Here is a 13,801-nt window from a genome sequence, read left to right on the forward strand (position 1 = left end):
ATATATACACTCCCAAATGTAAAATAGATAGCTAGTGGGAAGCAGCTGCATAGCACAGGGAGATCAGCTCGGTGCTTTGTGACCACCTAGAGGGGTGGGATAGGGAGGGGGGAGGGAGGGAGACGCAACAGGGAAGAGATATGGGGACATATGTATATGTATAACTGATTCACTTTGTTATACAGCAGAAACTAACACACCATTGTAAAGCAATTATATTCCAATAAAGATGTAAAAAAAATAAAAAATATTTCAAAATATATAATTATTCCACCTAACTTTCTCACAGGAGCAAACATTAGTTATTCCTTTGCATATCTTCTGCACGAAATTCAGCATAGGTAGCCTGAGGAGATGCAAAGTACTGCCATTAAAGAGGAAAAGCTAAAGGAAGACCCAAGGGATTTTCACTGTGTGTGTGTGTGTGTGTGTGTGTGTGTGTGTGTGTGTGTGTATACACACATATATATATAATATTGATGTTTTATATACTGATTATATATGTGTGTATATAATATTGATATTTTATATACTGATTATATATGTGTATATATATACTATTAATATATTGTATACCGATTGTATGTGTATATATTATGCTGATATTTTATATACTGCTTATATATGTATATATACACTATCGATATTTTGTATACTGATTATGCATGTGTATATATAATATTGGTATTTCATATACTGACTATATATGTGTATATAATACTCATATTTTGTATGCTGATTATATATGTGTACATATATATTGATATTTTATATACTGATTATATGTGTATATATAATATTGATATTTCATATACTGATTATATATGTGTGTACATATATATACTATTGATATTTTGTATACTGATTATGTGTATATATATAATATTGATATTTTATATACTGATTATATATGTGTGTATATATACTATTGATATTTTGTATACTAATTTTATATCTATATATTGGAGATAGATTAATATCAGCACTCATACCTGACACTCCTTTCCATATTTCTCCTCAACTTCTGTTGGACTGTAGCAAGGGAAAGTGGGCTCCAGCAGAGCTATCCGGCCGGGCCCGCCCAAATATGGAAAATAATTAAATGTCTTTGCAGTTGATTCTCCATATTCTTGGGATGGAGGAGGTCTGTGCCCTGTTTTAGTGAACACAAAAGAAGGAACCTTTGAGAAAAAGAGAGATGTGAGTAATTGATCCTCTTAGCTTAAGTACTGATCTTTCAAAGAGTGATGACTCCAGGAATTAAATTGTGTTTGTCGTCTGTTTGCTTCTGATCATTTGCTTCTCCTGCACTTTTTCTGAGTTCTTTTGAGCTCAGCAGCTTCTGAGAGCTCTCCTGTTGTGACTCTTCCTAGTGCCTAGAGATGAGGGACGTCTCTGACTTACCCCAAGGAAGCTTTGGTTGCTGATCAAAAGTAATAGCACTGCTCCTCTCATGGTACATCTACTGAGAATTTGAGAGCAATCAAATGTATTATGAAGAGTAATGAGCTCTAATTTAGAGTGAATTGAACAGGCTAAATGCTCTATTTGCCTGAAACTCTATACTTCAGAAACCTTGTTTTGTGGATCGACTTTATTGCCCTAAGACCCTATCACTCTCTGGGTTGATTGTAAGTCACAGAACTCCCTAAATATGGCATAGCAAATACTTCACTCTTTTAAGATGAAATTTAATTAAAGGTAGTTTTCTTTTTAGGAATTGTATGCCAACTTTGAAGGCAGTAATTTTCAAATTTTATTTGAAGAGGAGAAGACAGATGAAATCCTTTATAACACTCCAGTATACCTGCCAGTTTAAAAAGCAACTTTTTCCTTTCACCTCTGTCTTACCTCCTTTAGCAACCCTGAATAGCTCTGCAGAATCCAAGATGTCTGAGCAATGCAATGGTGATTTCATCACTTTCTGGTAACAGAGCATTTAGTTTAGTGATTTGAAACCAGCATTGATATTGTTTCATGTAGAATTTCCACTTAGAGAGTAAAAGCTAAGCTCTACTCAGAACCATTCCTCCTATTTACCTTCCTGCTTGCAGGAAACAGCCTTTCATCAAAAAATAATTACTTTAATTTTTAAGTATTTGTTTGTAGCCCACATAACTATGGCTGAAGCTAAAGCAACTGAGAGAAACTAGTTTAATCATTATCTTCAGAAAATCACTTTATATTTACGTTTTGTTACAATTTTATCATAAATTCCAACTCATTATGTTTTTTTCTTCTCAGAAAAATCTGTTGAACTTTGAGAAAATCCATCTTCTGAGTGAGATCATTCTCTCTGCCAAATGCTGATAGTTGACATTTGAAGAAGAAAGTAAACAGAAAGTGAAATAGTGAGATAATTATTTTCATAAAAAGTTCTATCAGTAACAATCATACCAAAGTTTGTTCTTCAATCACTTTGGGCTATAAATAGACAATCAGAAGAGGATGATGGGAAAGATGATTCCAGATTCCTATTTGCGTTACACTACTTACAAAACATAAAATTATTTCATATTTTCCCAGATACTAGTGCAATTAACCAGACAGCAGATGTTATTTTTTATGGACACTTGCTCATGTATTGGATGAGAAAGATACAATAATTTGCCTGATCCAGATGTCCATGGGAAGTAATTGAGATTCTGAGATGGTAAAGTTTCTGAAGAAATATGAAAAGGGAACTAAATCAAACAAAGTTCTAATTCATGGGAAATATATTCAAGCAAGGGATAGTACTTAAAAATTGTATGATGTAAAGACGCACATTGAATAATTTCTGATGAGATGGGGTTAAAAAAATGCTACAACTGTACTTTGTTTTATAAGACACTTGATTAGTCTAAGATTGTAACATTATTTTGTCAGAACAGATGATTCATCAGGCACAGTTAGATTCAAAATGATAATAAATATGTTACTCTGTAGCTCCAATTTTTCAGAAATCTAGCCATCATTCATTTTCAGTCTATGAGATGTGTCATAAAAATTCCTCTGCAGTTTCTTGGTCTATCAAGTCTTTGAACTTAGGTCTAGTTATTCCCAAATAATCTAAATTACACAAGCCTGACATTCTGGTCACACAGGGCCAACCCTTTGTCAATCAAGGCTACTGTCTGGAACAAAAGAAATGGACTTGGCTAACAGAAACAGAAAGAAATGAATCATAGGCTTACAGGCAACTCAGAGAATCAACAGGGAAGCTGGACAACCAGATTGGAGGACCCAGGTTCAGAAAGACGGTGAGCTATCACAAAAATTAAGGTCACACACAGAAACAACTGAAGTTGTGCGTGGAGGTTGTAAGCCCTACCCCACCGACCACTGCCACCGCTGGACTATAGACTGTGCCACCACTGCCCCCTTCCCTTCCTTCCTTCCTTCCTTCCTTCCTTCCTTCCTCCCTCCCTCCCTCCCTCCCTCCCTCTCTCTCTCTCTCTTTCTTTCTTTCTTTGTTCTTTCTTTTGTAGTAAGGCAGACTCAGAAAGCACAGAAACTGGGCATCCAAGGACTGAAGTGTTCATTAAACACATGAATGATACCCTTTCTCCATTGTGCCAGCACAGTGGCAAGGAGAGGTCATCTCTTAACTGCTGCTATTTCACAGAAAATAGGGTCAGTTGAGAGAGAGTCATAGGTGAAAAAACAATGTCTTGGTCGAGGACTACGAGGGAGATGGGGGCATGGAGAACTCGTGTGTGAAGTGACCATATTTTCCAAGCAAAAGTTTGAGGATGGGGGTGAGGAGATGGTTGTAGAAAAAAAAAAAGTGTTAAGGAAGTGAAAACAAAGAAAGTGGAAAAAAAGGAGAGATTACTGAGGTTACTTCTAGATAAAGAAGTTTTTGTGAATGGCAGACTTAGTTGTCTTTTGAAAGATAGATCAATAGGATTTTTACATTAACAGATGGGGATGGGGAAGACAAAGAGAATTTTTCTGCCCTAAATTTGCTTCCTAATGACTGGACTCCGTTCTTAAAAGCTCCTGAGTGGCCATCAGTGGTTCACATCTGGTTGAGCCTTATCTTTCTCAAACAGTGTAGAGAGGAGAAGCCACTTCAGACCCTAGTCTTGTAAATAAGTTTAAGGTTTATAAAAACATTACTTGCATGGATCCAATTATAAGTCAGCTGCTGTTAACTACAGGATGTGAGCTCTGTCAGAGTTAGATAATCTGGAACTTTTGCTTTCCTATAAAAGGCAATTAGATACCCCACTTTGATCCTGTAATAAACCCAGTCTAAAAATTTATCCTAAGAACATAATTATACACTTTCTATAAGGATGTTCATTGTTTATAACAGAAAAAAAATACGAGAAATCGCTGAACGGCCACAATCAGGGGATGGATTAAATGAATTGTGGTATAGTACTATAATGGAATTCATGTGAGTAAGTGGAAATAATGCTGAAGAAACGTGAAGATGTAAAAAACGTTTAAGATGTACTGTGTGTGTAAATTCTTAGTATGTCTTGGGATTCATTCTGATTGCACGTATCTACTCCTGATCCCTTAGTATCTTGACAAGGAAAACATGCACATTGGCTTGTTCTTCATCACTTGCTCCTCCAGTTGGAGAAAGGACAGAGTCAACTTCCTCAAACCATATGGGTGACCGTGGAGGAAGAGGTGGTCTGTCCAAAGACAGGTCCTGTTACCTAGAAGGATGGACAATGGATGCCAGTGACAACCAACAGGTGTCCCCTGCTGCTCTGTCCCCTCCACACACACGGCCACCATCCAGGCTTCCACATCCTTCCCCAGGACACTGCACGTAACTCCTGTGCTCATCTACTGCCCTGCAGAGATTCTTCTTCTTCTTCTTCCTCCCATATTCTCCGTCCAGGTGAGATCACTGATTTCATAAAAGCAGGTATAATCTTTTAAAAAAAATTTTTCAAATTTGTATTGAAATATAGTTGACTTAGAATATTGTGTTAGTTTCAAGTGAATAGCAAAGTGATTCAGTTAAATATATAACTTTTTCATATTCTTTTCTATCATAGGTTATTACAAGATATTGAATATAGTTCCCTGTGCTATACAGTAGGACCTTGCTAGTTATCTATTTTATATATAGTAGTGTGTATCTGTTAATCCGAACTCTTAATTTATCCCTCCCCCTACCTTTCCCCTTTGGTAACCATAAATTTGTTTTCTATGTCTGTGAGTCTATTTCTTTTTTGTAAATAAGTTAATTTGTATCACTTTTTTTTAGATTCCACATGTAAGTGATATCATATGATATTTGCCTTTCTCTGTATGATGTACTTCGCTTAGTATGATAATCTCTAGGTCTATCCATGTTGCTACAAATGGTATTATTTCATTCTTTTTTGTGGCTGAGTAGGTATTCCATTGTATATATACACCACACCTTCTTTATCCGTTCATCTGTCAACGGACATTTAGGTTGCTTCCATATCTTGGCTATTGTGCATAGTGATGCTATGAACATTGGGGTACATGTGTCTTTTCAAATTAGAGTTTTTCAAACAGGTATGATCTTGTCACTCTCCTTTAAAACATCTTAATAGATACTTTTGGCACAAATATTCGAATTCCTAAGCATAGCCTTCGGGCTATTTCAGTCTCCCTTTGAGGCTCCATTTCTAATCACAGTCCAAACTAAACTGCTTAGTTTTCTCAGAAATGATATTTTTTTTTTTTTTTTTTTTTGCGGTACGCGGGCCTCTCACTGTTGTGGCCTCTCCCGTTGCGGAGCACAGGCTCCAGACGCGCAGGCTCAGCAGCCATGGCTCACTGCTGCTCCGCGGCACGTGGGATCTTCCCGGACTGGGGCGCGAACCCGCGTCCCCTGCATCGGCAGGCAGACTCTCAACCACTGCGCCACCAGGGAAGCCAGGGATTCATTTCTTACACTTCCATGGCTTAAGCTATTCTCTTAGCTGGGATAGCATTTGTACTGTAGATGTTTTCTGGTCCTTATCTCTACAAGTCCACCACTTCCTCTGACAGATATAATTGCTTTTGGACCTGTATTTCTGTGGCATATTGAAAACATCCCTGTTAAGGTAATAATCAAGTAGATATGCGGGAATTTATGTTTATATTTCAGTCTCTCTTAGTTGCCAAGGTTAAGTCTTTACAACTTTGTAAACCAAGATGCCCAAGAAAGTGCTTTGCGTAAAACACAAGCTCAGTAAACATTTACTAATTTCAACTTCTGTACACTTAGCAACAGAAATATTTCAGAGTCGTTCATATTATTTGTGTTAATCCGCTCAGCTTTGATCATACAACATAGAGTAAGAAGTTACAAACGTTTCCAGTGTCAGTGACATATAAAAGCATCATAGTTATTTGTCGGTCACAATTACTGGGAAAAGAATTTGTACAGTGAGCATGCTCTACAATCTTTATAGAGTATTTTATTCTAAGCAAACATATTTATTAGGCATCTAAGCACAATGTACGATGCTAGACTCAGAGGTCGCTGGTGTTTTATATAAACACAACAATAGTGAGGTTCTCTTCTCTCGAAAATTGAGGGCTATGAATAGCCATCCATGATGAAAGGCCAAGTAGAAAACATGTCTGGGACTGTGATACGCTGATTTCTCTGTGGAGAGACGCTACAATTCCAAGTTGCAATGCACTCCATTAATTAAACAAGTCTGCCTGCCCATAATTTAATTTGCTGAACGAATTCACAAGAGGGATGGGAAACTGGGTTCCCTTGCTTCCCATAAATGTAATTGACATAATAGGCAGCTTTCTCTTTTGAGTCACAATGCCTTACAGTAATACCTGACTCATGTGATACCAGGCTCTCTTGGAGTTGCATAGAGAAATAATTTTCTAAGTGCAATTCAACTCAATGCAGATGGGTATCAAATAGCATCAGAGACTTCAGAAATAAAGGAAATGAAAATGACTTCAATGAACCTGGTGGGTGGAAATGGTAAGACCTGAGTCAAATAAGAATTCACATGAACACACCCTACACATTTCCCTCTTTCTCTAGGTATTTTCAACCTTGCAAAATTTGAAATGGAAGGGGAAAAAATCTTAGACTGAAATGTGAAGTATATTACATTTTATTTTTATTAGCAGTTTACAAAGCACTTTTATCTGCGTTAGCTTGAAGTTTTACGCATCAAGTGTATGAGTGAGACTTTTAAAAAAATGTTATTGAAATATAGTTGGTTTACAATGTTGTGTTAATTTCTGCTGTACAGCAAAGTGATTCAGTTATACATATATATTCTTTTTCATAGTCTTTTCCATTGTGGTTTATCTGAGTGAGACGCTTTTTATCGTTCTCATCATCAGCCCCTTTTACAAATGATAAAACAGCAGATGAAAAGGATTTAGTAATTTGACCTGAATGCTATGCTTTTTCTACTGTATAATTTTAAGGTTGGTTCAGTAATTATCACTGAATCAAGATCATACTGGACGCTCAGTAATTATCTACCCAGTGAATGGATACAATAGATTAAAAAGTAACTTATGTCACTTATTTTTACAAAACTTTTAATTAATTCCTAATGCTGACCACTAAGAAATCAAATATCCTTATCATAAATTTCAGTCTCATCTGAGATTACAGTCACAACTCTTGACTTTTTTCTTAATTTAAAAATGGTGTTTTTAGACTTCTAAGACTAAATAACCTATAAAAGAGGAAATGCGAATCTTTTATTTTCTGAATGTACTTTATACCTCTCACTCTATCAATGTTTAATTTCATTCTTTTGTTTCTCTCCTTCTTCCCAGTGGCCATTTTTTTCAAGTTAATTATTTGTAGCCTTTTCAGCTTTCAAATTCAATCCCTTTCTTCCCTTCCTGGACTACATTGTTCACAATCACAAAGAAAAATAACCAGAGAGCTAATAAATGCCATTTTTTACATGTTACATAAAGTATTTGTAAAACAATACACAATGTTCAACTATCCTTAGAATTGGCCATTTAAGCCTTTAATATCTGGCACTGAGAAAAATAGTACTTTGAAAGCTTTCATTTTATACCTATGCTAGAGAAATTTCATCACTTACTGATAGGTTGTGAACATTTACAAGTGAATGAAACAAATTAAATGACAAACTCCTACCAATGTTTGAAACATAATATTTTAGTGACCACTTTATTTATCAAATAAAAATAGAATACCCAAGCAACTACTCAATTAACTCAGTTTTATGATTGCTTGAACCAACTTGGTTAAAAGTTCCATTATATGTAGAAAGATATGTTTTATATTTTTCATTAATTCAACCCACATCTGAAACCTGTAAGGTCTAGTACCAGGGTCTTTGAGTATCAGAGAGACTCTATGTTTATATATACATTATCTGGACCTATATCTATTACATCCTTCCTTCCAAGAAGATTATTTGGAACTGTTAACCTGGGTGTTTATACTTACAATATTTTTGGCCTCTCCTCTGCTCCTCCAACCCATTTTACCTAATACTTTAGGCTTATAAGGCAACTAGCTCAGGAGAGGAATGATACAGCAAGAAAAAGAGTTAATGTCAAGCACCATGTAAAAGAAAGTTTTGAAATCATGGCCTGTTGATAGGAAAGGACTCCCAGCATAATGTGTATGCAATTGGATACAGATGGAAAAAAAAAAGATCCAATGAATAGGGGTCAGTTTCCCTTCTCTGGGCTGGGGAGCTGAGGGGAGGCTGTGATGATGTCTTTGAGTTTTTGAGTTGAATTTTGCTCCTCTTCCTGACCCCCTTTCCCGCATCACGAGAAATTGTGTCAAGGGGAGGGATATCGAAACTTAGGCAATGTGCTTGCCAGTGACCGTGTGGGCCATGGGTCAGACTGCTTATGAGATCAAAATAATCTTAGTGGGTGCTCAAAAGGATCAGACAGGACCACGCAATTGATGAGGATGCCAGTGTGGACCAGACAACAAAGATCAGACATTCACACCCTTATACTGTTATTATTAAAAAAAAAAGAAAGAAAAACAAAAGCAAAACCAAATAAAACTCCAAAACCAAAATCTCTAGAATTGTAGATCATTCCCTGGGAGGAAATGGGATTAGATTTAGACAGTCCCTAATTAACTACATAAAATTTCTTCCATAAGGGAAATAAGATCAAAATAAAGGTGAGTTTGAAAAGATGAGCTTATGGAAATTTGCACACCCAAATTTTTGCCCTGAATATAGTATACCTGTTCTAGATATATCCAAACAGTCGTGTAGGGTAGCACATAATCGTGTTCCTTAAGGATAGATGTCAAAGTTTAATAACAGTTCAAGAAAAAAGCACAAGTAAAAGAATTAAGTAAAAGTAAAGACTTACTTTAAGAGTAAACTTTGGGGCAAAATTTTAATGGAGTTCGTGTGTTATATAAAAATGATTGGATTTTTATGCCATTTGAATAATGAGAAGCTACTGTAGGTTGTTGAATATAGGAATGACGCTATTAGACCTACGATTTAGGTTAATTTTGCAAAAAAAAATGTGAACTATGGATGTGAGTGAGATTTAGAGATTAGAATGTGATGAGAGGCTGTACCACTTGTCCAAGCAGGAGATAATAAGGCAGTATAAGTAAACCATGAGGAATAGCAAAGATGGAACTAACAGCATTACATTTGACTGGTGATTAATTACAGGGAAAGAAAGTTGTCAAAAACAACTCAGATTTCAAAAGCTAGGGTACATGCGTTGGGTTAATAAAGGAGAGGTGGTTAAGAGCATGCGTGATATTGAACATTTTTAGTTTTAGGTCATGGAAGGACATCTAAGATGGCGGGTCAGAAACGGATCAATAGCTGAAACAGTTGAAGATAAGGAATGAGATAGGATTGCTGAATGCAAGAATGTAGGAAAAGAAATTTGCCTATGGGTAGGGAGAAAGAAGAGAAAGAAGAAAAAGCAGAGATGGGAAAGAGAGGTGGGGGGTCAGCAGAATGTGAAGATGCCGAGAAATCCTAGCAAATGGTCTCTCATGATTGTTAAGAAGTAATGTGACTCACAATAGCACTGTTGGTTCTTAGACGTATATGGGTAATATAGAAGCTTGCAAATGTCGTAAGAACAATTAACAGTGATGACAAGGACATTTGAATTATGCATATTTCTCCTCCTGGATTTTCCAAGAAGACTAATGCTTTTTTATTTTTTTTTGCTTGTTTTTCATATGTGTATTTTAATTACAATCTCTATGCATAGTGTTTCATCCTAAAAATTTTTATTTTCCAAATTGTTTTCCATTTTAAAGAGACTAAATAAAGATTCTGACTGAGCTGTACTTGTGGGAATTCCCAGATCTTTTTATAGGAAGTAATTTTAGTCAAAAGGAGTTGAGAATCCAATTTCCAGTCGTGGAGAATAACAGACATGCGAATTCAGCACAGGGCTGTACAGCACCCTCATGCTGGCGAAGACAGAAAAATTCTGAGTCATCGGATATTAACCCTTAAGCGTCTGGATACTTTAAAATGTTGAGACAGGGAAAAAAACCCTGTGTGTTCACCGAATTTTTATTTAATTTAGTGAACTTTAGAGGGTAGAGACATGCTCACTATGACAGAGACCACTCTTTGCTCATTCAAACCCAAGTTTCTTTCTGCTACCGGATACACAGCAAGTCTTTCTGCTTCAGGGTCCCTTGTAGTTAGCTGCGGCCAAGGGATTGAGTTCCAGCCAAAGGACTGTCAGCAAAAGCAATGTGACATCAAGCCTGACTCCCTAAACCTAAATCCCTTCCAGTCTTGTCGCTCATGTTCCTCCTTCATTAGCTATTTGGATAGAACAACCAGTGGCATCTTAGAAGTTAAAGATGGATGATCCGTAGTGGTAAGTTATCTAGATCTCAAATACATTTTAAAAGACCCCCCGCCAAATTAGTTCTGATTCCAAGTTACTGAGGCCTGAGACTTTAAAGAATAACACAAGAAGGATAAACGAGGTCTCGGCAAACATGCAACACAAAGCTCAGGTGTCAAGGTATCAGTGATGAATGTGCGGCCTTCCAAATGGGAGAAAGGAATCATGAATAAGGAGATGAGAGGAACGGTACTCTTAATAGAAATGAGAAAGCAGGTTGGATTGGGTGCAAAAGCCCTGAGTCAGCAGTGATAGTGAGATGCCTAAAGAGAAGTGCCTTCAGGCACTAGAGTCAGAGTTTAAGACCAGATATTGGAATCTGGGAATAATCAGCAAATAATCATAACGTCCTCTCCAGCTCTTAGTACATTAAAAAGAAAAAAAGACGCACAGTGCTTTAATTCTGTATGTATAACGTACATTTTATAGCAAAATAAAATGTACATTTTTCTAAAAATAGATTCTTATGTTTCCTTAATTCTACGTTAAAAACAATTCAATCTTGTGCTTTTTAATAGAAAAACATTTATAATATAAAAATGTACACTGGAGAGTAGAATCATTAAATGTGTGTAATAAGTTTAGTTTATTAAAAACATTTTTATTGTCTCCCTTAAAAGCAATATCTCCACTACCTACACAGAGTGAGTTTTAGTAAACTAGACTAATATAGCAAGATTAACCTTCTACATTGTACTGATATATCTCAAACCTCGTGGTTTATAGAGAGATCATGCTTTTTCTCCTAAATGAGCTAACATAATTTGTGTTGCTTAAATTATCTCTGTGTAACTAGAAGATAACATTTCAATCCACACGTAACTGGTGAAGCTTAAATTATTATGTATACTGCTGAGGGACTCAAATTTTGGCTTTAAAAGTTGATAACAAAAGAATTGAGGGAGAAAAACTACAGGGAAGTGTCAGATAGGAAAAAAAAATCAAAACATATATTTGGAGGAAAGAGTCTGTGAAAGTAAATTGTCTAATGTGATGGTAATTTAATGCCTCCCTATTGAAACACTAGCACCATACTAAAGAGGGGAAAAGAAAATATATCACATTTAAAATGCTCTCTTGAAATTTTTAAAAGTTAAAAATGATGGATGAATGGGAGTTCACATTTCCTATTCATGGTTTAGGCGGAATGGGCTAAAATGCTATTCTTTCTTTCCACTGTAAAATTTTATAGAATATATTTTCCATTTTAAAATAAACTTTATTTTTTAAATTTACAGAGAGATTGAGAAGATAGGACAGCATTCCCATATGCCCCACACCCAGTTTCTCCTGTTATTAACATGTTCTATTAATCTAATACATTTATTACAATTAATGAATAAATACTGCCACATCACTTTAAACTAAAGCCCATATTTTGTTCTGATGTCCTTAGTTTTTACTTAATGTCCTTTTTCTATTCTGGGATCCTATCTGGGATACCACTTTGCCTTTAGTCAACACATCTCCTTAGACTTCTCTTGACTGTGGCAGTCTCTCAGATTTTCTCTTTTTTTAGTGCCAACTGTTTTGATGAGTACTAGTCATACATTTTGTAGAATGTTCCACAGTTAAGATTGGTCTGATTTTTTTTTTCATAACCAGACTGGGGTTCTGTGTTTTCAGGTGGGAGAGGACAGAGCTAGTATGCGATTTTTATCACATCGTATCAAGAGGACCTATTAACGTGACGTACCACTTGCCACGGTTGGTGTTGACCTTGATCACCTGGGTGAGATTGTGTTTGTCAGGTTTCTTGACTGTAAAGTTACTCTTTTATAACCCCTTTCCGTTGTGTACACTCTGCAAGGAAGCCACTATGAGCAGCCCATACAGAGGAGTGGGAGCTCTGCCCCACCTTGACGGGTGTCTACACACAATCTGTGGAATTATTCTGCACTGGCAATCTGTCTCTCCTTCCTCATGTATTGACTTTTTCAATCATTTATTTATACCAGTGTGGACTCCTAGATGTTGATTTTATTTTATTTTTCCTTGTTGGTTACTTATTTTAAGTATAGCAGTGTGCACATGTCAAACCCAAACTCCCTAATTATCCCTCCCCCGACTGTCCCCACTCCCACCACCCCCACCCCAGCCCCAGTAACCATAATTTCATTCTCTAAGTCTGTGAGTCTGTTTCTGTTTTGTAAATAAGTTCGTTTGTATTATAAGGATACATGGGCCTCAATGGTCACTGCAGCACTGTTTACAATAGCCAAGACATGGAAGCAGCCTAAATGTCCAACAGAGGAATGGATAAAGAAGTTGCGGGACATATATACAACAGGAATATTATTCAGCCATTAAAAAGAATGAAATAGGGGGCTTCCCTGGTGGCACAGCGGTTGAGAGTCCGCCTGCCGATGCAGGGGACATGGGTCCGTGCCCCGGTCTGGGAAGATCCCACATGCCGCGGAGCAGCTGGGCCCGTGAGCCATGGCCGCTGAGCCTGCGCGTCCGGAGCCTGTGCTCCGCAACGGGAGAGGCCACAGCAGTGAGAGGCCCGCGTACCGCAAAACAAAACAAAACAAAAAAAAGAATGAAACAATGCCTTTTGCAACAACATGGATGGACCTAGATATTTATTTTATACCTTGAGTTATAACCTAATATTATTCCATATTGTTGTTCAAATTATTCCAGCATTGTCCATTTGGTTCTTCCAGTTGGCTCCTATGTCCCTTTGCCATACCCCCATCAAGGTGGATTTTTTTTTTCCATCTGAGCATTTCCATGCCTTCTGACATTTCAAGATGATCCAGGATCATTTTTTTTCCTGCCCAAGTCCTGGAAGCAGCCATTGCTCCAAGGAGCCCTGGATGCTTTCATTAGAGAATGGAATTAGAGATCGAGATCTGGGTTCTGGGTGTGCTCACCGTACTGGGGTGTCATTGCTTCTGGTCCCTCTCAGCTGACAGAGCAAGAAAATACACGTGTGTATTAATCTGTGTATATATATATATATATCAAC

General features: G+C 36.9%; 1 long non-coding RNA gene across 1 annotated transcript in view; it reads right to left on the reverse strand.

Annotated features, from left to right (window-relative positions):
* Window positions 1-908: 908 nt before the first annotated feature.
* Window positions 909-13,801, reverse strand: part of LOC307176808 — a 57,141-nt gene continuing 44,248 nt past the window's right edge. Inside the window, exon 6 of the long non-coding RNA XR_013824897.1 lies at window positions 909-1,153. This is a non-coding gene — a long non-coding RNA (uncharacterized lncRNA). The remainder of the gene's footprint in view (window positions 1,154-13,801) is intronic.

Source organism: Stenella coeruleoalba (genome assembly GCF_951394435.1).
Source record: "Stenella coeruleoalba genome assembly, chromosome: 18".
Classification (NCBI taxonomy): Eukaryota; Metazoa; Chordata; class Mammalia; order Artiodactyla; family Delphinidae; genus Stenella; species Stenella coeruleoalba.